Below are 25032 nucleotides of genomic sequence, written 5' to 3' on the forward strand. Positions count from 1 at the left end.
GGACTGCTGGACTCACTCAATGCCTAGATTTCAGTAGGAAAGACCATTGAAGCGACCAGGTATGTGAGAACTGGTCACGTGGGTATGTGTGGGGAGGTGGGATGAGGAAGAAGCAAAAAAGGTACATTTTCTCTTATCCTTTTTGAGTGAAGCCCTGGATTCTTCTAGACACATCTGTGTTACCATCTCATGCTGGTGCTTTCATGGTGACGGTGGGATGGTATAGAGCAGAAAAGTGATTCTCAGCCTTGGCTGCACATTAGGATCACCTGGACGACTTTAAAGACTCTCAGGCCATAGCACGGGCCAATTTATTCAGAAGCTGGGGGAGGCAGGATCCAAGCCTCTGTGTATGATTGAGGCTCCCCAGGTGATCCTATTGTGCACCGAGATTGAGAGCCAACAGGAGGTCACGTAGGCAGGGCCAAGTAAATGTCTTAGCCCTTACTCCCAGGATCTCCTCATTGAGGTGAGGCCCCACGGCCTGGAAATTTGTAGTGAGAAATAATGTCTGCAGGTGTTCCTCAAACTTTCCTAGGACAGCTGAACCCCTCAAGCTGGTTGTAGTTGGTAAGAACCTTAGTTACTAGTAGCCATTTAAAATTTTTTTTAATCAAAAATAAGTTCATTTCACAGGTGAAACGTGCTGGAGACAAGGACACCTTCCAGGTCTTGTTGGAGGCCTCGTGTAGGGCATGTGTGGGTGACCACAGGAGTGTCCCTGGGTCTCTGCTGCTTCTTTCCTCTACTGGGTTGGGTGTCGCACCTTCCTTCCTTTGGATGGGCTACAGGACAGGCAGATATGAGACCTGCCTGCCATCTTTTTTTGGCTTCTGTTTTTTTCTGCCTTTGAACCCATTGGAAAAAGGGATGCGGAGGTGGGGCCAAACCAACCCCAACCCACAAAGCCACTTCAGGAAAGTTGTTATCGAAGCGCTTCTCACAAGCAGGTGCCTTCTGGAGCTGACTGCTGTTCCAAAGCTTCTTGGCTTTGGAGAAAGTTCTGCCTGAAGACGCTGACACGATCACTTGTTTTTCATTCGCCCAAAGGATCTGTTCAGTTCTCAGAACGTGTATGGAAAGCTGGCATTCTTCCTTTCTAGGGACCAGGGTGTCTGCAAGTGTGTTGTTAACTTGCTGATTATCTCTGATTGCATTTTTTGTGTTTAAAAAGAACTCATTTCCTCTGGGCAGGTCTAGATCAGCACTTTTCTGCAGGAAGACTCTCTATACTGTATGTGTACACAATTTGTCTTCTCTTTCTCTCCCTCCCTCTCTCTCTTTTTGTATGTGTGTGGTCTGCAGCAGAATTTCTCTGAAGCAGATTTAAGATACATTTTTAATAGCTAAATGCAATGTGTGTGTTTTAATAATACTTCTTTTTACAGGGTTCAGATCTTCTCGTGGCTATCGATTGATACTTCTATCTGTAGAAGGCAAACACACAGCTTAGCTCATTGATTCTCCTCTATGTAAATAGAAAAAAATAAATGGTGTAGTAAGAGGAACACCATTTGGCTTGGAACAGAGCAGTACAAAGGCTGAGGCGAGGGCAGCTATTGGGGAAATACCAGAATTTACTGTTGATAACTTGGAGCCTATTGATCCTGGTAATTGTCATCATGTCTAATCAATCACAAAAATGCATCACAGGCTTTTAGAGAATACCTGTTCTCCCCACACATGTTAATTTTAAGAGTAAACAGGAAAAACTCACCTGTAACATATTAAGGAGGGGAAAATCACAGCAGCTGCTAAGTGTCAAGTAGATCTGCACAAAACAAGATAATAGACAAACAAATGCCTGTCCATTTTCCTGAAGATAGCAGGTAGTGAGGAGACATCCATTCCCTCCCCTACCCCTATCCTCCTTTAAACTGCACAGGTCACAAACTGAAACCAGGGGACTTATTCCCAGCAGTCGGTCCCATGTACCAGACATCTGATTGTCCCAATTTGCAGGATGGGCCCTACCATTTGATTGCACGAGGGCTGGCATTTGGTGTGGAAGATTCGTTTTGTACTTCACGCTTCAGCAGTTCAAGAGCAGCAAGAGCTGAGTGGGCTCCTGCAGCTTCAGATGGATGTGGCCAGGGCCTGTTGGAGGTGCTCTCTGTGGTCCATTAGTTGCTAGCATGCTGGCAGTGTTGATGTTTGCTTGGACTGCCTGGCTTTCTACGCCTCGATGGCTCCCAAATGTCTCCATACTGCACCTCAGGAAGAATGCACAAAGGGGCCCATCTCTCCAATGGGCTTTGGGCTATTTTCATCCCCTGTTGGGTGTCTTCTCTGGGTAAGACCCAGAGGACACCAGAGGTAGTTGCTGTGGGAGAGCTGGGCCTAGAGGTAAGAGGTCCTGGACACAATGTCTTCTCTTTTGTGTGGTGAAGGCTCTTAGCTCTGACTGCAGACTCAGCTCCACACAGCTTGCACGGGAAGACTTCATTCTTCATTTCAAGACTGCTAGTGCAATTAATGGTCACATTGAACATTTTGGCAGCATGGAGGGAGAAGCCGCCCATGTTTTTACTTCTAGGTGTTATGTTTATGAATAAAATGTTTTGGTGCTTAACTTCAGATTTGTTCATGTTGCCATGTAGTCTTGCCTTTTCAGTCATGTTTTTGGAGGACAGAAGTCCAGGCGATTCAAAATGATTCTGAAATTATATCTACATCTATCTATATCTATACCATCTATCTCTATATCTACATCTATCATCTATATCTATCTATACATATCTGCTTTGGAATTTCATTCAGCTATGGCACAGCAAATTCACCTGGTGTTTGCTCAGCACATTCTTGTTACGGGCAGCCTTGAAGCTCACTGGGCAACAAGGAGGTATCCTGAGCTCCCTTCACAGAGCAGGTCCCTCATGCATCATTGAGAGTTTGTCATTGCCTTGAAATGAGTTTAAACCGGATTGCTTATTTTTAATCCATTCCTAGTTATAAATGTGCATGCATTGAATTTCTCAACAATCTTATGGTCATGAAGAATTGATTCGTATCCAAGGTGTATACATTGCAGTGCTAGTCTCCCTGAAGAGTCATTTAGCATGGTGTCAGCCTGTTGCAGGTAGGGTGGGGCCAGGGAAAGATGGAGAAGACCTCGCTGCCTGATCTCTAGTTCCAAATCCCATTATATGGGCCAGCCATCTATTCCTGCTGAAGTGGGCAGGTGCACAAACCACAGGCTGCTTGTCTTGAGTCTCGACTGTAGAGTTGTCAGGTGTTGAGATCCTGCAGTGGAGTATAGTGGTAGGCATTGGTGACAAGGGCCAGGCCCTTATTACAATACAAACACACTGTTGTGTGGTGTCTGCCAGTCTCCCACCCCCCATCTCTCCTAGTGTCTGAAGCTGGCATGATACTCCGCTTGATTGATACTCAGCACCACTGTGTAGCCTTGGTATACCTTCCTGAAAGTTAATTTTAATCACTTTTCTTTTTATTGAGAATTTTGTGATTCTTCTCCCATTTCTCAAAGCCAGAACGAAGATGGAATGGTTTTCCAAGAGGAGGTGCTTACCTGAGCATTTACCAAGGGCAAAAGACATCAGATGCTGGAGTTGGGCACCAGTGATTGCCACAGCTGGATCCTCCTGTTCTGGGCACTTGTGTAGAAACACAATCATTTTCCCTCCCCCTTCCAAGTGTACAACCTGCCAGAATTGTAATGAGCTTTGTTCCTAATCTGTGTCAGCCCTAAAAGGTCTGGGGGGTGGGGGCTGGAGGGAGTTGTGAGTAGTCAGAGGGTAGAGGCTAACTCCTTTCAGCATCCTTCTCCCCAGGATGGAGCCCCTAGCACAGAAGCAAAGCCGTGAAACACACACAAAGGAGGACTGCTGCTTCTGAGACACAGTGCCCCACCCGCATTCAGGCTAGGTGGGACCAGCCCAGCCAGCAGGGGCTGTCGCTAAACGGAGCCTGAATAGGGGTCTGATTGCTCTTTTTCCCTCCTCTCCTCCTGATTACCGAATGAAATTGCCTGGGTGTGCTGTATGCTAAATGGCAGAGCAGCCGCCTGCCACTCGCTCCAATAATCCCTCTTTTAACTGTTGGGGGAAGAGCGTTTTTTTTTTTAACCATCCCCCCACCCCAAATAGCATCTCTGCCTCCTTCAGAGAAATAAGACCCTTCTTCCTTGTTCCCTTCAGTGGGGTGAGAGCAGCCGTCTTCCTTTGCAGAGCCTGCACACCAGCTGCAGGCTGCAGAGGGGTGGGCCTGGGGTGATGCTTCAGCCCAGATTCAGCACGGTTGAGGGTCGGCATGCATTTTGCCAGGGGCCCTGAGTGGCATGTGAACTTGCATTTGCATTTGGTAATGACACACCACAGGCCCAGTGCTGGGGGCTAATTATCTTCAAGTCCCCTATCTCGCTTTGCAGGCTGCCCTGGAAAGATGGCTTCCAGTTCCTGGGGCAGCTGCCCATCAGCTGGGTCTCCTCTCCCCTTCACAGGACAGAAGAGGTTGGGGGTGGGATGTGCTTGGGGGATGGGACTAACATACCCAACCCTTACGACTCCTATTGCCCTGCAGCCACTGGCCCTGCAGCACGCGTCCAGAGCAGTGAAGTCCCAGACATGGATCTAGAGTGAGAGAGGCTCTGGACAGGGACCTGAAGGTCAGGTACCTTCCCTGGACAAAAATAGTAGCGATATTATTACTACTACTACTATTATTAAATACCATCATATGCCTGACATCCTGGGTGCTTTATATGAGTCATCTCATCAAACCCTCACAACACTCCTATGTTGTTTATATCATTAACTAGCCCCATTTTATAGGTGAGGAAACTGAGAAGCAGAGAAATGTGGGACTTAAACAAAGTTTAGTGTAGTGGTTAAGAGCATGGCTTCTGGAGTGAAAAATATTTGAATTTAAATCTGGGCTTGTCCACTTACAAGTCATATGTCTTTGGAGAAGGTTTTGGAAGCTTCAGTATCCTCATCATCATCATCAATAATAATAATAATAATGGCAGCTAATAATCATAGAGCACCCACTCCATGCCTGTACTGTCTTAACTGCTTTGCTTACATTAGCTCTTTAACCCTCACAACCACTCTTGACACACTTTATTGTTATTCATACTTTGAAGGTCAGGAAGCTGAGGATCAAGAGGTCAAGTGACTTACTCAAGATTGCACAGCTAATACGAGGCAAGGCTGGGGTTTGTACCTAGGCAGTGTGGCTTCAGAGCCCACACTTAACTACTGTGCTATCCTGCCCCGCAGCAAAGCAGGGATAATAAGAAATCACACTATATGGAATTGTTGGGAGCATGAAATGAGACAAGACCTATAAAGGTATGAGCATAGACTCGGGGAACAAGTTCTGACTCTGGGCTGTTGGTCTCCTGATGCAGATAAGAAGAAACTGTGTATCAAGTTGGTTTCGCAGGTTTGAAGCTTTTCTTTGAGTTCCCCTCACCTCTGCCATTTTCCTTCACCCCAGGTTGAGAGGTGGCAGAGATAAAAGGAGGGGGGGTTCCAAAGGGTATAGAATCCAATTTCATGGCCATTTGCCCCTGCTCAAGAGTATGGGGTCACTGAGCATCGGTTGTGCCTGTTGGACTGTGTGCCCAGCTCTTTGTCTGCAGACGTGGTGTTCTGGCCCCCACAGCAATCCGATGGGGCAGGTGGGGCAGGTAGGCAGGCCTCACCATCCCACTGAAAAGGTGAGCAGACCACACCTGAGTGCCTTTGAGCCTGTTGTGAGTGTGAGGGCGGGTGTCTCTGGGACCTGAGAGCCCAGATGCCCACCGTGGCGTTTTTGTTTTGCTCCTCGGCTCCCTCCTCAATTAACACAAATGGCCTGTGTCTCCATGGTGAAATGGAGCATTGCCTTTCTGGATGCTGACGATAAGCAAAATGTCAAACTCCTGGTGTAGGAGGTTATCAGCTAGACCAGTCCCTGGGGACTTGCTCGTCCTAGTCAGAGGAGAAAGAGAGACTATGAGAGCAGGAGAGAGAATGAAATTAATGCTTTGCAGCATTCCATTCTCACCCTCGAGACCCTGGTTTGAAATCAAGTGACTGGGATTGGACCCATGGGTCCTGCGGCAGTTGGAGCAAACAACACGATGCTGGAGCAGCACTGGACAGCGTGACCTCTGCGGACTTACCTCTGGTTTCCCAGGTGCCTGGCAGCACACAGCACCCCACGCAGGGTTGGCGGGAAAAGACGGAGCTCCTGGATGACTTGGCCAGACTCCTTCTGGCTCTCCTGCTGCCTTCTGACTCTCTCCACAGATAACAAAACCAAACTCCCTTTCTCTGTCTGTTCTTCTCTTTTCCATTGTGTGTGTGGGAGGGGGCATTATTACAGAGGCGGATTCACCATGCAACTAAAGCTGTTACATATCCTCACTCGCATGGGCCCTTTCCAAGGCCCCACACCTCATTTTGCATTTGTAACTCTTTTCTGTAGGAGTCCTCAGTATCACAGGTTCCCAGCCCCAGCTCTGTGCATCCGCCTCTGTCAAGAAGATGTGTTGCTGTCTGATGACAGCAATGTGGCTCTGGGTGTGTGTGTGATTCCCTGATGACCTACGACCCTTCATCACAGACGTCTTTACCTTCACTTCATAACCAACGGGGCAGGAACAGCCACGGGGAGGGGATGAGGACACATAGGAATATGGTTTGGGGAGGCGTGGGGGGAGGAGGAGACATCTAGGAGATCCGTTGGTAAAGAGAGGAAGTGTTTGGAGTTGTTTGCCATAGATCTGGAGGAAGGAGCTGGTGTTTAAACAGAGGGAACTCCCCAGTCACCCTCCTGAGATTTCCCCAGGCGAAGCTGGGATGTTTGGTTTGCCGCGGCTCGGTGGGGGGCTGTGTTACAGGTGACAGGCTGTGGCTGACGGAGGAGAGTCAGGCAGCGTGCTCTGCAGGCCTGTCTCCGTGATCTATTTGGGAACTGACAGTGCCAGTGGGTTGTCATTACGGCTGTTGTTCTCCAGAAATTGATGTCTTTGGATGACCTATATAAAAGCAATACAGGGCTCCTTTAAATGTATCATTCTCTATATCTGCTCTCAGACCTCCGACGATGTCCACAATGTTTCTAAATAATGTATTTTCCAAAGTTAAAAAAATTTTTTTTAAGCCAAGAACCAGTACCAGCAGCTTTTAGAAACAAATTGATCTCATAGTCATTCAGCCAAACCACCCAGCGCCACTCTGATAAAACTGACTTTGCATGTGGTCCTCGAGACTGTGAATGCTTGCAGCTGATTCTGGGTGGGGCGGGGGACGGGCGCTGTATTCTGGAAGGGTATGCAAGGGCCTGAAGATGTGGAGATGAAAGAAAGGCAGTCGTGTGAGCTATAGGCAACTTGAAGCTCCTGGCTTAAGCTGTGAAATGCATTTAGGATCCTTTTGGTTTCACTGAGGCTTTTATTTAAGTACGCTTTCTTTATAGCTGAGAAAATGACTCTGGGGAGGTTTGCCTTCAAGTTTCTCCACGAAACTATGCATCCCATCCTCTCACCTGCTGATGTGGCTGTCCTGCAGCAGTCCGCTTGCCTGCGTGAAGTCCTCAGAGGACAGAGCCCGGCAGCCCAGTGGTTGTTGGCGTCCTAGGGCTGGTGCCTCTGCTGTGGCAGGCAGTGCTTTCCCGGCAGCTCCATAACCTCTCCTCCAGGGGTGGTCGCAGTGTGCTACCTATAGCCCCCGCAGAACAGAGACATTGTAGCGTGAGAAAACAGCTTACTTGCTTAATAAGTTGCTTTCAGATAAAAACAAGTGCCCTGGCCAGGTGGGTCATTTGGTTGGAATGTTATTCTGTGCACCAAAAGTTTGCAGATTTGACTCCCTGTCACGACATATACCTAGGTCGTGGGTTCCATCCCCTCATGTGGCACATACAGGAGGCAACCAATCAATGTTCCTGTCTCTCTTCCTCTCTCTCTGAAATCAACAAACATACCCTCCAGTGAGAATTAAAAAAAAAAACTATACAAAAAGAGGGATGGCTGAAACCCCTTATCTGTGATCCAAACCATGGAAGGGGACTGGCAAAGCTGGGAAGTCATCAGACACTCATGGTCCCATTCTCCCTCCTCGTTCTCTCAGGCTTCTTTCCCTTCCAGGAGGGGTCCTGTCTCTGGCATGGCCTCCAGAATGGGGAAGAGTGAGCTCCAAGGGTGTTAAGCCTCTTACCCATGGAATTCTTAAAAGATGAGTCACTCTGTGGTGTATTTGCTTGATCTGGGTCAGGAAAGACGGGGCTGGAGTTCAGGCTGAGGCGATGTTCTGTGAGTCGCTCTGAGGCTTCTTCCGGTGTATGGATGAAGCGCACAGGGGTCCCATGACCTGTGTAGAAGATGGTGTGGCATTTGTATGGCCTCCTGGTCATGGCTTTGCCCTGTGTAGTGCATTGGAAACCAGAGCACATGGTGGAGAATCATGAGATAAGTTTGGAGGGGATTTTGAAGGTCATGGGGATGAACTACTCATTTCCCATCCTCTTTTCCACTGTACACTTGTTCCACTTACCCCCTGCCACCTCCAGTCAACTGCAGTGATGGGGGCTCAGTGCTTTTCAAGGCAGCCTAATGCATCTCTGATCACTGCTGTCAGGGAGCCAGCTCTTCCTACATTGGGCCAAACTCAGCTTCCCAGCCACTTCTGCACTGGTCCTCATTCTAATAAAAGCAAGCTGACCTTTGCAATGGGCCTTGTGGGTGAGGGGTGGGCCATAACATTTCTGGATGATGCTTTGCAGGAAATAACCCCGTGTCAAGGTAAAATTCATAAGGGATTCTCTAATATGGCACTAGTGGTGCACACACCACTGAGTTATTTAGAATTAACTGCTCATGATTAATCTTAAACAATGGGGGAGGCATTGGTGTGGGAAGAGAGTCTGATGTAAGCAGGTGATTCATGCTCTAGTCATTCTGTTCCTGGGGAGCTTGCACTCTGAAAGATTCATGTCAGCCCATCTCTGGCTTTATTATCTGTGCCTCATTTCATCCCCTAAGATACCCCATCATCTTCCATACACAGCTAGCTTTCAGCATCTGAATTTCCAAGGAGCCCCCTGGAAATCTCTAATGGCTCAGCAATAAGATGAGAAGTTCTAAAATGCCATGGAACAGAGGAAAATGGAATTGGATTGGACTTGCTGGGCAAGTCCATCCTGTCAGCCAGAGTCAGACACCCCAAAAGGTATTAAGGTTTTGCTAAAAAGTCTAACAGGATGCTTGAAATAAAAGGTAGGGGCCTGAGATGGAGCAGTATTGAGTAGCTGCTCCTAGAGACTGGCCTTGGAAGCATGTGCTCTGTCTGAGAATGCTTCCTCCGCTGCCAGGTTGCTCTGGTGTCCCATGTTGTTGGCACTGCTGGGCAGAAGTCTCCTGGGGAGAGGGTTTAGGTGAGATTAGAAGATGTCATTCCCACATTGGCATAGACTGGAATTCCCTCCTGTGCCCCAAAGGGGATGAGGCTAGTCTTGGCTCTCAGCCATTTCCCCATTCACAGTCACCTTGCTGATACTGCAGCTAGGAGAGGAAACCCGTCTTACAATGTTGTGGTTTAAAACAGTTTCCTTTTAAGAGCAAAGCCTGCAGACATCATTTTGAGTCCAAGCATTAAAATGTACCCAGAGTGACTGGCTTCGACTCTGAGGTCCCATCGTCCACCCAGGCTCCATGGACTCCAAGCGTGTGCTGGGACTTGGGCCTGACTATCTCACAGTCAAGTGGTAATGGCCATGTGCGAAGAAGATGGTTGAGTTTTAGTTGCTGTAGAAACTTCGCTGTTTGCTTTTCCTGATGTTGAGTTTTCAGCCTTGTGTTAATGCAGAGCGTGGCTATTTTTTCCCCTAGTAGAATATATAACCAGTGGCTACATTTTAATGTGTCTCTTGGCTCCCTTTGGCTTTCACATCCTTAATACAAGTTGCAGTAGCTCAGCTGGGTTTCCTAATTCCTGTGGTAGAAACGTACTCGAAGAGGTACTCTCTTTGAGAACTATATGATGGGAAATCAAGGTGGGACTCTATTGCCCTTCGTTAATTACTGGACATACATGCTTGGGTGGTGAATGCCATGTTTCTGGTATATGACAAAACGCAAATGTTCAAAAAATGTTTGTTTTCTTACTAAAGTACATTGTGTGTGTGTGCACGTGTGAGTGTGCATTCATATTTTGCATGCACACACATCTGTCTGTGTTCATGTATGTGTGTATGTGCTCACTAATAACTGATGGACGAATGCAGGGCCCCAGGAATGAGAGCTCAGCGATGGCTGCTGAATGACTTAATCAGTGAGGTCAAACATGACTTGGACCAGAGTGGCATGGGCCACCATTGGAGATGCTTTCTCTTTTTCAATGGGAAACATGGTGTGTTTACTGGGGGAAAGTTTTCGTTGAATCTGTGTCAAGCACAGTCACAGTCCACTTCGTTTGATCTACTTGAGACAGACCAGAGAGACGGTTTTTGTTGTTGTTTACAAACCAATGGTTTCCTGTGACAATCATAGGCAGCAGCCAGCCTGGGACCATGTAAATGCGTGTGGAATGGCTGTTTGAGACAGGCACGTTGTTGTCACTGGAGATGGAGAGGCCACATTAGCTCCTGTGGATTCCCTGGAGAAGACGAGGCTCCCTGGGGACAGGATAATTGTCCTCAGATAGCAGAAGAGCTGCCATGTAGGAGAGGGAGTGGATACAGGGCAGGAGACTTGAAGGGATCGGAGCTACAGAGGAAGACTTTTGATGCACAGAACTGTTGCCCCATGACATACATAGCTTTACCAAGCCCAGTCACAGGAAGGGCTACAGCAGGTGCTGAAGTGACGCCTGTCAGGAGTGTGTGCTTGTATGTATGTGCCTCCAAATCTAGGACTCCACGGATCTGGAGTTCTCAGCAGCCAGATCCACCCTATGTTTGATCATATACATCCCCAGCCTTTCAGAGCATGGGAAGATTACTCTCTAGATTAGTGGCCTTGAAAGGGGGGCACATGTGAGACCATTTTAAGGGAATTTGGTAAGGAAACAACAAAATGTATGGTTAACATATGCAAATCATTTATAAATAAATATTCATCTATTAGAAGAACATAGTAAAATTACTTTTTTCTAATGGGGAGTTTGGTCAGAAAGGTTTGGAGGCCACTTTAGTGGACATTTCTCTCTCTTTAATCAGTTACAGTTACTCTTGACTTCCTTTTGAGGTCCCTCACCCCTGGGGCTTGCAGCTTTCATGTGGAGGCTGCTGCTAAGAGTGCTCCTGATGCCCATAGTGTGTGTTGGCTCTTCTACTCTATCTTCAGCCCGGTGCGTGGTGTGGTGATTGACTGGGCCAGGTGATTTTAGAGGGCCCCATGTGAAGATGCTGCAGTCACACCTCCCTCCTTCCAAAACCTCGGTGTTTGGAATTATTTATTCAGATGGCCCTGACTTACATTGGTTCCTGTTATGAGTTTTTGGCCTTTACAATGGTGCAAAAGTGATAGCATTCAGCAAAAGCCATTCTCGAATCTGGAGTCTTTGTCTTTTCCTGGGCTAGCAGTATGAGGCACGATTCTCTCTCTTGTACTGCTGGGCATTGGCAGTGAGCTGCGGACCCAGTCAGCCCCGCAATTGCGACTGTAAACTACTGATACTCTCAGGGGTGTCCAAACTTTTGACCTCTCTGGGCCACACTGGAAAAAGAAGAGCTGTCGTGGGCCATACATTAAATACACAAAAACATGAAAACTGATGGGCACAAAAAGGGGTTTAAGTAAATTTATGATTTTGTGTCGGGCTGCATTCATAGCCATCCTGGGCCTCGTGAGGCCCGAGGGTTGGACACCCTCGCCAGAGTGTTCATTGTGTTGGATGATTTTGCCCAAGTCCAGGCTCAGCACATGCAAGGTAGCCTGGGCTAAGCTATGATATTTGGTAGGCTGTCTGCATTAAATGCATTTTCAACTTTTTATATTTTCAACTTAGAATCGATTTATTGGGACTACTGTGTCAGAGCTGCTTTCAGCATAAAAGTCATGGTATTTACTAAGGCAACTTTGGAATGTGTAAGGGACCCAAGTCTTGGAAGTATCTGGAAGCATTGGCAAAGCATTCAGTGATGTATAATCATCTATTTGTGGGAACAGGCCATCTGTTTACTGGAATAAGTTCACTCTTCTAATATTCATGGAGTGAGTGCCTCTTATGTGCCAGTATGGTCCTTGACCTTGAGGAGCTTATGGTCTTGTAGAGAAGCCTGTTGGGCAAACAGGTGTGAAACACATTGGAGCTGCTCATATACTAGGGAGAATGTTTGTAGAGTAGCTCAAAAGGGAGTGTTCTACCCTGCTGTTTTGGGGTGGGGGCCGGGTTGGAGGAAATCTCACAGTGGGAACTCTTGGGTGGGACTGGGAAGCTGCATTTAATAGCCCAGGAGGAAGGGGCATTCGGGGCAGCCCTATGAACCAGCAGGATGCTGTTCCCCATTGTTCGCAGCGGTTAATGTGGCCTGTTTGAAGGACTGAGGCCCATGGAGCATAATAAAAGAAGAAATTAGGCAGGTGGGTCTTAGACACTACGTAAGGATTTTAGACATTATTTCTTTCTACAGTTGAGAGCGGTCAGAAGTTTTTCAGTTGGGTAGCGGCAGTCAGATTGGAATTTTAGAAAGAGGAGTCTAGAGGCACTTTGCACAGTGGATTGGCTGGCGACTAGGGAGGCGGGAAGGGGCTGTGGTGTGGTTCGGGTGAGAGAGGAGAGCCTATACTGGGTGAGGGGGGTAGTGCTGGAAGAAGTGGCCAACTATAGAGATGTAAGGGAGAGAAACTTAATAATTGGAAAGGCAGTGACTTTGAGTGTTTTGGGGCTCAGGCTGCCTGGCTCTGACACACACAAGCTGTGCAAGCTTGGGCAAAGAACTTAACTTCTCTGTGTTTCAATAGCACCATCTGTGAAATGGGGATAATAGTGCCCACCATTTAGGGTTGCTATGAGGTTTACATGAACTAGTGCACATAGAATGGTTAGAACAACATTTGGCATATAGTAAGCACTTGGTGGATATTAGCCATTATTAAAAATTGTTACAGATTACCAATTATTATGGAAAAGGGGGAGGAGGAGCTTTGATAACATGTTCTTCTGGTTGTAGATAAAACTAGGATAGGAAGGTCAGCGGGAGGAGCATATTTGGGGTGAAGGTGGAAGAAAGGTAATAATACATTTTGGTTTGACTACATCCCAACTTCTCTTCAGAACCTGTGGGACACCTGCAGAGAGATGGGCAGAGGCAGGTAAGAGCAATGGATGTTTTAGGGGGTGAGGGAAGGTTTGTACACAGATGAGGTTGTCCAGGCAAGGAGTATAATTTAAAGGTGAAGAAGGCTAACTTTGAAACTTTTGGGAACCTTAATATTTAGTATAGTGGAGGAAAAGGAATCCATGAAATAGATTAAAGTAGATGACCAGAGATATAGAAGGGAATTAGGAACCAAACAAAGTTCCTTAAAAATCTCCACTGGTCAATGACAGAGTACACCTTCTTAACCTGGTTGAAGTTGGGGCTTGCATTTGAATGCAATAAAATGGCATCAAAAAATTACATATTTTAGTTTCAAAGATTATTCACATTGGCCTTTCTTCTACCTTCAATTTAGTGAGGTAATTGAGAAAATGTCTACAAATAGAAATTTGAGAAAACTTCTGCAAATAGTAACTTAAGTCTCATGTATCAACGATGAACCTGAGGATTTTAGATGTTCTCCATATGATAGGGTTTCTAGCTCCTAGAGTATCACACTCCAACAGGAACCGAGGACTCAACGATCTGAAAGAAACTAACCCAGAGAAATGAGGTGACTTGCCCAAGATCAGCAAGTTGGCATTCTGATCTGCACTTTGCTTTTCTTTGAGACGGCGTATGCTAAACATGAAATGCCTTGGCTACATTTTTCTTGGAGTTGGGTACCAGCACTGATGCTCAGCTCAGGGCCACACCTTCTCCTGGTGTTGCAGGAGGGAGTCCTCTGACTCTGGTCCTTGTGAGCTCAAAGAACCAGATGCCCCAGAGTAGAGGAACAGAAGCCCCTGGCTCAGCAGCCCGTGATATCAGTGCTAATAATTAATTCACTTGTGGTTTCTCTATCCCTTCCCAGGGCTGAGGTGCTTGGAAAGGAAGCAAAACACTTTCTTAAGGAAATCAAGTTTCGGCTCTGCTTGCCTGCTTGCTGCTTTCCTCCTGTTTTTGACTCTCCCGGGGCTGGAGATGGGGGCGGGGGTGTGTTTCAAATGCTTGCTGTGCATTACAGTTTTCCAGGAATTTCAGGACACAGGAATTTTTACCCAGCTGTGTTGTGTATTGCTGTTCAGCAATCTGAAGTTGCTTATCCAGCGCAAGTCAGAATGGGGAGCCTAGGGAGGAAGGGGAACGCCTTCAAACGTTTTCTAAGCAGAAGAAATTGAGGTGTTAGGGGCCCAGCTGGTGTGTGATGGCAACCAAGAAATGGAGCCTACGTGAGCATGCATGCTTATATGAAATCTCTTACTCGTGTTTTCCAAAAAGTACCTTGTTCCACCTTCTACAACAACAGCAAACACTTACTGAGGGCCCACTGTGTGGCACAAGTGCTGGGCGTGGAGTAATGAACAAGACAGGTAGGACTTCATGCTTAATTAACCACACAATTACTAAGTGATGGATGCTTTGAAAGGAGAGGCATGGCCTAACAGTGGCCTCTTCATACCTAGCAGGGTAAAGACTCTATGAAGTTCAGGGATGTGATTGAGACACCCCAAGGAGTCACAGGGTTCTGAGGAGTCACAGGGTTCCAGGGCTGTTCTGGGGTCTAGTTTTCAGGCAGCTCTCCCAGCCCAAGTTTCCTGGTCGAGGGTCTCTGTTGGAGCCGGTGAACTTAGGGCTGAGTAGTAACTTAGTGCCCACCTCTAGTCATGTTATTGAGTATAGCCTCAAAGATGCCATCTTAATTTCATGGAGATCTTAAGATTTATCACCTGCTTATTTTGATCGACTACATTTAACAATCATGATGATGATGAACTAATTCTCATAAAGTGATTCCTACATGCCAGGCACTGGGGTAAGTGCTTTCAAATATGACTTACTTTAATTCTCCCAACCACTGCTACCAGGAGGTTCTACCATTGTTTTCCTGATTTTATAGAGGAGGAAACTGAAGTTGAAGGGAGAAAGCAATCTATCTGCCTAAGAAACAGGTCCGGGACATTGATCTGGAGACTGGGCTCTCACTCACTCTGCTCTGCCTTCAATCTGGCTTTAAACAGTGGTTCCTGAGGCTGTTGATGCCCCAACCCTGTTCTCTGCTGTCCCAGTAGGGGTGCCTATAGCATGCAGGATACCACCTTTCTTCTCTTCACTGGCCTGTTTTCTGACTTTTCTGTCTCTGCACATGACTGATTTTGATCCTGATTCAGACACATGTTGCCAAGAGAAATACACAAGCTGTCCTGGACACCCTACTTTTCATCCTCGGTGTCTTATTCGATCCCATGGGCTATTATTCTATTGAGCCATAGACTACTTGAGCTAGGCTCTCATATTTTCCCAATTTTGTGGTTGTTGTCTGTTGTCAGCTTAATACCACTAACTGAAAGACCTTTTTTAAGCTTTGATGTAAATCTCTTGCTTGTATTAAATTATAAAATTAATATTGTTTTGATTTACATATCTGCTCCCAACACATACATTTTATTACCCTTCCCTTCTCTTGAGCTCAGCCTGCTCACCTCCTTTTATGAAACTATGACCTGGAGAGGCAATGTAACTTACAGTTGGCCACTCAGCTAGAAGTTCGCCAGGAGACTGGGACTAGAGAACCAGGTATTCTAATTCTCAGTCCAGCACCTGTTCCCTATATCACATCAAGAAAAAATATGTGGCTCAAGAGAGTTGATTGATTCAAAAGAACATTGAGCCCTGGACAGTGTGGTTCAGTTGGTTGGAGTGTCATCCTATAACTGAAAGGCTCAGGGTTTGATTCCTGGTCAGGACACATGCCTAGTCTGCAGATTTGATCCCCCATTGGGGTGGGTACCATCTCTGGTCCAGGCACCTAAGGCAGACAACCAATCAATGTTTCTCTCTCACATCGATGTTTCTCTCTCTCTCTTAAAAAAAAAAGCAATAAAGAAATTTCCTCAGGGGAGGATTAAAAAAAACAATAATAAATTTTAAAAAAGAACATTGATTGCCAAGCATAATTTGTGGTGATCAAAACAGTTATGGTGCCTGTCTTCATGGCTCTGAAAAATTAGAAGAAAATATAGCTAAGGAAAACCAATGAATGTGTATTTACAATTGTGATGAGTGCACTATAGGCAGAAAGAATAGGGTGAAGGATGACCTACTGCAACAAAAGGCTGGCTAGGAAGGGCACTCTGAGGAGTGACACATGAAGAGGAGAAGGAACAGGGGGAAAGTGATGTGGAGGGGCTGTATGTGTTCTTTGTCACTTGCTTGGCCTAAGGGCAAGGTTGACTCCTCTGACTAGTATCCATGACAGGAAATGTGTCTCTTACTTTTATATATTTGTTTGGGATATGGTTACTGGGCAGTGCGGGTGGATGGAGAGAGGGATGGATAAGGGACTGGGGATGGGGAAAGAGAGAGGCTGTCAGTGTGATGGGTTGACAGCTGGTCTTGTCTTGTATGTGAGCCCCTTCATCTGGAGTTCAGCCCCCGAGACCTGGAGACTTGGGGATGAAATTTCTCTCTAGAGGAAGTTGTCTGTGGAGCAGGTGAAGATGAAAAGTTGCTGAAACAAGAAAACTACAGCGACTGTCCTTTGATGCCAGTCGAAAAAGGCTTGCTCCTCATGTAGCTGCATAGCCGAGAAATCAGCTCGAGCGTTTCCAAAGAGCTACTATTTCTTCCTAGCACTGACCATCTTGCTAGGACCTGTCCCCCCAGGTCCTCCTGGCTGCCACAGGGTGTTTCCTTGCTACGTGAGGTGGAATAGGGGTTGTCTTGACCAACCCATGCTCTTTAGCTCTTATTGCCAGGGACATTTCTATCCCAGGATGTCTAAAAGATTCTCAGCTTGGAGCAGTAGGGGTACAATCTGAGGCTCGGTGTCAACTTGACTTGAAATGGCCTAACACTTTTTGAACACTTTTGTGTCTCAGGCCCTTGGTGAGTAGATTTACCTTGTATCTCCATTTTAGATGAAGAGACTGAAAAACAGAGACACTCCCCAGTCTACCCTCAGTCTGGTGGGACAGACACACAAAGGGGCTAGAATATAGTTTTACTATTCCTTAGGAAGACAAGAAAATAACCATAGTGCAGGAAATTTATTGTAAAGCCACATTTAAAAAATAATTCTGAGATTATACCCTTTCATTTGGGGATTCTTAATATACCTTTTATTTTTAAGAAAATATGGTAATACAAAGTGTCAGCTGGGGGATTTTATTCTTTCTTGGCAAAATAAAAATATATTTATTCTATGTTAGTTTCCAAAATTGCTTTAAATATGTAATAGGTAAATAAAATATATTAGTCTGAGAACCACTGTTGAAGGCAATAGCTGGTTTCTATGCTATCCTCTTACTGGGAAGTAGAGTATTTGGATAATTTTACTCTCTATTCTGAACTTTTATCAGAAAAAATTGCCACTGGACAGGACCTCTGAGATCATATGATTTATTTATCTTTAGCATTTACCAAGATGTTTTGATTGCACACTTTGACCCTGAGACCTTTTAACTCTATGTTGGCATAATCAGAATTATACAAACACTGAAACATTTTTTATCAAGGGAGTATTTTTCAAAAGCCAACAATGTGAGGCTCATAATTCCTCAACTCATTTTCTCCTCGGCATAGTTAAACCATTTCTTATTTTTCCAGTTCATTTATAGTTTACAGAATTCTTTTTAACAAGATCAATTCTGCTCCATGCATCTTCCCCAGTGAAGATTTGATTCATCAATCAGTTGTTTTTTTTGTGTGTCTATCAAATTTTGCCCTTGTAGCTTCTAGCATTGTGGACGTTCTTTTGTGGTCATTATTCCTACCACATTCAATTTTCTCACATCACATTTGCTGGTCCAAATTTTGTCATGAATGTTTGATTCTTCCTTCAATTTTACAGTCAATAACAAATTTCACCATGTGCATTTTTAGCTGCTGCCACTTCCATTTTCTGTTGATTTTTTTTCCTGACAGGTCTGATTTTTTTTGTGCAGGTCAGTTTTTGCAGTTTGGAGACCCACTTCCTACAACTAAAGTCAGTCTCTTCCCTGACTTTTTTTTTTTTTTAAACATACATGAGGGGTCACAGCATTAGGGTCAAAATATCTTGTGTCATTAACAGAGACCAGTGGTCCGGGATTAAGAAACCGGCCCAAGGCCATAGATAAAGTTAGCAGCAGAGTTCTGTTGGGTCATTTTAGACTACACAGCTCCTCTAGTTCAGAGAAGGGCAGAACAATAATGTGAAATTGGGATGATCTTGATGGTGTGCCTGCCTCCTCCTACCCTCCACCCCTCAACTCCTCTTTAGAGCCTGACAGAATTCCCATTGACCCGCCTCCCTAAGAAACAGCAGCTGGGGCCTAGGTTCGAAGCCTCTTGGCACCTCCTTGCTCCCTGGCTGAGCCCGCCTTAGGCTGTGTGTGTGCTGGTCTTGATTTACAAACAAGCCGGACCAGCAAGGGAAAAAATCCTCTCTTGTGAAGAATTAGGTCACTGGCAGAGTTGGGGAGGAGAGGGAATCAGGCCTTGTTTGCCCACCCTTCAGTTTACCCTCCTTGCTGGAAGCAACCAAGGGAGAGGCCAAGGGTGTTCCTGGGAGCAGGCATTTGGGGTTGGGATTGAGGGCAGGCAGTACCCACATACATGTTCAAGTGTGGTCGCATGTGAATGTGAAATCGGTCTGTGTCCCAGTGACTTGGGATCCCCCCATCCCAGTGCATTTGTCTGGATTACTCTAAGGGGGATATTAGTGTTGTCTAATAACAGCTTCAGATTTATCCAGGGATTTGTGTGATTAATTCTCAAGCAAAGTACAGCAGATGGATTAGAGCTCAGCCTATGTGGTGGGTCTACACCATCCATTCCCTGTCCTTTCTAAGTGGTGCTGGGGGAGGTTCCCCTCCTTCTTCCTTGTTTTCCTGATTGTTGAAGGCTGTAATGTTTAGGCCCCCACCGTAAGGTGGCTGAAACGATTTTTCACCACTATAATGCATGAGCGAGTGTCCAGGAAGACGGTGAAGTCTTTAAGTTCACGTTCTTGTTCCTCTATGGAAGCTGCAGAGAAGGGGCCACCACTGTAGTCTTCATGCTGGTTACCTCTCCCAGACTCACGTCAAGGCACTGGTGCCCCAACTGTGGCCCAGCAGGGATAGTTGTGAACTGACACCTAGGTGACTGGAGTTCTGGTTTCAGCTTGAACACTGTCCAGCTGGGTAGACATGTCAATTCCCCTGTCTTGGGTCTGTTTCTCTCATCTGAACCTCAATGGATCCTGCATGACTTTATGGCATTGACCACAGTTATAATTAAATAAACAATTGTCTAGTTATTTGTGGCTCATCTGCCCAGCTAGGCTTGAAGCTCCAGGAGTGCAGGACTCATGTCTGTCTTGTTCATCTGTCATCGCCCCTGCACCTAGCACAGTCCCATGGCATGGATCTGTGTAACAAATATGTGTCAGTGGGGTATGTAACGAAAGGGATGAGTCTGCTTGACCTCTGACAACTGAACTTCTAAAATTCCCTGCCTGTCCTCTACTCTGTTCTCCTTGAAACAATCAGATAAAACCTCCCATTTTTATGTTTGTACTGTTTTTTAACTATAGTACCACAGAAGTTACAACATAAAAATGGTAATTAATAATATTTATAACTTAAAAGGCATGTTTTCACTACATAATATGTGGAGTTCCTTTCCCATCTTCTTGCTTGATCTCTATGATTCCTGGATGTGGAATGCCTCATTGTCTGGGTCCCCACGTTGCCTTGGGAAAGGCCTATGGAGCCCATTGACCCCTTCAGGAGGGGACTGGTAATAATTAGAAGGCTACATGTATGGTTCTCAGACTCCAAAGAAGGTTTTTCTAGGTCCAGGGCAGACACTGTACTAATTCCACACCACCACATGCCCTTGCTTTACAAAGGGAAGAAATCAATCTTGCTCGTTTTCTGAAAATGGAAGGAAGGGAGGAGGATGACGGAAAGTTAGTAGTGAGAGAGCTTTCAGTTAGCAGACTTGCTTTCTCCAGAGCGTTTCCAGGTCTCTAGAGGACTCCTGTTCTCAGGGTGAGGACTTCTGTAGAAGTGTTCAGTTGAAAGTCCCCAACCAACCTGAGCCAGTATGTGACCCGTGGCAGGCACTGCTAATCAATCATGACCTCCTCTTTCTTCCAGGCCCACATGCAGCCTCAGACTCTTTCTTAACACGTTACTCCAGGGTGTCACAAATCAAAGAAAATGGGACTAACGTGTGCTGAGGGTGGTGCCAGGCAGATTGTTAGGCATGTTATATGCATTTGTCTGTTTATTCTCTTGACAAATCTCAAATTGATATGATCCCCATTTTCCAGATGAAGTTTAAGTAACTTAAGCAAGGTCACATAATAAATAGCAAAGCTGGTATTTGAGCTCTAAGTTTATGGTCTTTCGGGTACACTATATGCCCAACCCTCAGGGTGTCAATCTGACCACTGGCCGGCTTTGGTGACATGTTCTTATAAGATTTCTCTCCACTTAATTGTTTCTGTCCATTCTCTGAGGGCTACTTCAAGGTTTCTTCAGCAAAGATTTAGAAGCATTCTCTGTCAACTCTGAATCCCCCATTAGTGCTAAGTGTGATAAAAGATGACCAGATACAGCTGCCCTATCCTGTTTATGTCCTTTCTTGGCTTATTGGATTGACTAACTACATCACCTGCAGTTATTTTGAGTCTCCAGTGCCTAAGTCAGTGTCTGGCAGGCAGTAAGTGGTCAGCAAGTGTTAGCTGTTTTGAATTCAACCAGACACAAAGGCTTGCTATGGGAACAAAAAAGGGTGAGGATAAAGGCTTATGAAAAAAGAGCCTTCCCAGCTGTTCTGGGAACCTTAAAGCCAGCCTTTCTCAGGCTGTTCAGTGAGAGGTCACTAGGTGTTTTACAGAGAGGGAGGTGTCCAGTGTTTCAAACCTCTGGGAAAACTGAATATTTCACACTGTGTCTTAGTGCAGGTGAAGCTTTCTGGAGCCTTACCATAGAGATACTTGATTACCTTTGTTTAGCTCACTGTTTTCTAAATTTATTTGACCGCAGAATATTTTTTGGAGGGGACAGTGGCAAGGAACTCCTATTCACTTCTTGCTGGATGTTTTATTTTTGTGGAATTCAGTTGTGGATATGTTGCCCCAACTTAGAGTTCTTTCTCTGAAATACAGGCCCTGGGATCCCACCCAGCAGCAGATGTCATGGTCACTCTAAAATGCTTTATGACCATCAATTCTTTCCCTCCGTTTTCTACACTGGTTTTTTGAAATTTGCCTTTATGTCCCATAGGGTGATGGATTTGGGTGGTTAGACCAGTGAGGGAAGAATGAATAGGGATACTACTGCAGGAAGGAAAAGGGCTTTGGATCCAGAGAAACTGAGTTTAAGTCCTGGCTTCAACTTGTGAGTTGAATGGACTTGGGGATGTTAACTTCTCTGAGCCTTGGTTTCCTTATCTGTTAAATGAGGATAATAATCTTCTACATCAGGGTTAAATGCACATGCACCAGAGGCTTCCATGGCCAGCTGACACATAGAAGTCTTCAGTAAAGAGCAGAGATTGTAATGAACAGTGATCCCTAAACTTGTGTTCTGGTCATATTTTTGAATTTCTTTTATAATATTATTGTGAATAGGACCCTACTTGTTCTTTTTTTTTTTTTTTTTTGACAACAGGATTAAGCATAGTGGCTAGTAAGGAAATGCCACTCAGTTAAGACTTCTGGAGTGAATAGATGAATGACATAGCTCTTTATTGTTTACAAAATGCTTCCATGTTTATGGTCTCATTTAAACCTCACTGCAACCTGGACATGTAATTAGTGTCATTGTTCCCACAAGTATGGGTATGAAAACTGAGTCTCAGAGAGGCTGAGTGAGTTGCCTAAGATCTCAGCTAGTACTGGGATGAAAAGTTAGGCCTCAAAACCAGGGCTTCTGTGAGCAAAATGTGGCCTATACACACTGTACTCAGCCTTAAAAGTAAAGGAAATTCTGACATAAGCTATAACATGAATGAACCTTGAGAATATTGTGCTAAGTGAAATAAACCAGACACAAAAGGACAAATGCCGTATGATTCCACTCATCTGAGGTTCCTAGAGTAATAACATTAATAGATACAGAAAGTAGAATGGTGGTTGCCGGGAGGTATGGGGAGATATTGTTTCATGGGGACAGAGTTTCAGTTTTGCAAGATGAAAAGGGTTCTGGAAATGGATAGTGGTGGTGGTTGCACAACAATCTGAATGCACTTTATGCCCCTGAACTGTAAAGTGAAAATGATTAAATAGTAAATTTTATGTTGTTATTAATTTACCACAATAAAAAAATTAGGAAAACAAAACAAAAAACCCTGGCTTCTGATTCCAAACCCAGGGCTTTTTCCTGCTCTCCATAGCAGGGCCCCCTACAGAAGAGCTTCGGTAGGCGTCTTCTTCCAAGACTCTTTTTGTACCGAACTGCAAAATTTGCAGAACTCACCTGCACTGGAACCCTGGGAGACCCACCTGTGTCTTCCAGATGATAATTCCAATTGGCAGAAGCCCCGAGGGGTTAGTCTCTCTAGAAAGAAAGAAATCTTGGAAAGAGGACAGATCTTCTTTCTCAAGGAAATCACTTGGGTCAAGTAATGCAATAATTACGATTTGCAACATTGATCAGTACTTCCTCTGTGCCAGACTCCATCTCGGCACTTTTGCATGCATTAGTTTCTTATAACCCTTACACCAATTCTACGAGATATGTAGATTACCTCCATTTTACAGATGGGGAAATAAGGGCTCAGAGGATAGTTAACATGCCCAAGATCAAATATATAGTATTTGTAAGAGCCAGGATTTTTATCCAAGTGTTTCTGACCCCAGAACCCTGTGCTGTCTGCAGGGTGCAGGGAAATTGAAGATGTCTGCATCTAGGCTGTTTCTGCAACATGAGGATGTATTCCTCTCTGTCCTGCTAGGTGATGGGACATCCTATCATTTAGATCAGTTAGGTCAGTTTCTCTCTTGATTTCCTTGTATTCTCTGTACTGCAGGTATGTACCTCTCTTCCTGGAGGGTCATGCTCATTTAAGGAGGCCAGCATCTATTTCTTTACCTAGGAAGATGGCATTTGGGACCTGACCCCTGGCAGTGTCCGTCTGCTGTGAGGACTTTTTAAAGCCCTCATCCTGTTGGGTTGGGAGCCTATCATAGGTGCCAACCTCATGACCCAAGGGTGGGAAGTATTATTTAGCTAGAGATGACTTTTGTTTGCAAGGCTTAAATGGCTCAATAGAAGCTCAACATGGCACTTTCAGTTTATAAGGGATATGTCAACAAGCCAGCAGGGACACTAATATTAACAGTTTCAGTAAGTTTTTGTGGAATGTTTACTCTTTGCCTGGCATTGTGTTAAGCACTTTATATGGATCATCTCATTTGATCCTAACAGTTGTATAAATTAGGTTCAGTCAGTTCTGCTATAATGTGTGTTTTGAAAATGCAAATTTGTCCCAATGCGATTGATATATTAGGGGACTATTTGAACATAATAATTTCACTTTTGACTACGCATGACTTCACCCGTAAGAAACACTAGGTGAAGGCAGAGAGCTGCGGCCGGGGGACTCGAGCTGTGTAGGGACACACAAAGCGCACACACCTCGACGTGTGGCAGTTGCTTCAGGCACCCTGTGTGTGCTGAGCCACACCCTCCCGACTTCAGGTGGCCCTCCCTCATGACAGCACAACAACTCACATGCTCCCCATTTCCGTAAGCAAACTTCACGCCCTTTTTGAGTGCCACACTTCTCATTGTATTTACGTGTTTCTTAACCATGTAGCACATATAAAGTGGGTTCCTGTCTTTTATTGTTATTTAACATTTTTATGGGACAACAATGTACATGATTTCATAGGGCTGTTTTGAGGATAAAATGAGTTAATGCATGGAAAGCATGGAACAGTAAGCACTCAATTATTTTGGTATTTCACACGTTACAAGTGTGAAACTTGGAGGACTTTTAAACTTGTAGTCTGTCATTCTTCTGTCAAACAACACCTTGGATCAACCTGCTAAAGGACACAATAAAACATCAAAGCACAACACAATCATTGCTCTTAAAGACATGAACATAGGAAAAATTAAGACTGACAACTGGGAAAGATGCCACTAGCTTTATTATGTGTCACTGATGATATTTGGGGGTTTGGGGCCTCAACCCCCAACCCCCATTTTTCCTAATGAGCCTGTGATTTTGGCCATGCGATTTTGCCTAGCGCAGTGACTTTTAGAAATGCCTAGGAGTTCTGAGTACCTTGCTAGCAGAACTGACTCTACTACCAATTATTCCCGTGCAACTAAAGAAGAAGGTGAAGCTAAGCAATTTGACAAAAACATTTTTAATCACAAGTGGCAAACCACGGTTCAAACCCAAGGTTGCCTTAGCCTCATGTCTGCACTCAGAATCCAGAAGGCATAAAAAAATAAAAGAGTGCTGTCTGCACTGATCTCTGATTTTGTCTGTAGCAGGTAGACTGCCTCTTCCCCCACCTGTCAGTCAAGCTGTAATTCCTCAAGCCAGAGCCACTGCGTGTACACGAGGGCCCCTCAGGTACTGGGGCACAGCAGTGACCTGGCCCACGGTGCTGTCCTTGTTCCTTCCTGCCTCTCATCCTGCTCCTCTCCCTGCCACTGCCTTCCCTGGCCACCTGGCACCTGACACAGCAGCTACCCTTCCTCTCTAGCTTGCAGTCTGGAGTTATTAGCATCAAGGAACAAAAACAAACAGCACCAGGGCTTGGCAGGGGCTCAGTCTTCGACA

The 25032-nt window shown here is 45.4% G+C and overlaps 1 protein-coding gene across 20 annotated transcripts in view; it reads left to right on the forward strand.

The window, feature by feature from the left end:
• The window catches only part of NRXN3 (neurexin 3), a 1483875-nt gene that overhangs the window by 65871 nt on the left and 1392972 nt on the right, over positions 1-25032 (forward strand). The window lies entirely within an intron of this gene.

Source organism: Phyllostomus hastatus, unplaced genomic scaffold (assembly GCF_019186645.2).
Source record: "Phyllostomus hastatus isolate PE091 unplaced genomic scaffold, TTU_PhHast_1.1 phas_scaffold_501, whole genome shotgun sequence".
Lineage (NCBI taxonomy): Eukaryota > Metazoa > Chordata > Mammalia > Chiroptera > Phyllostomidae > Phyllostomus > Phyllostomus hastatus.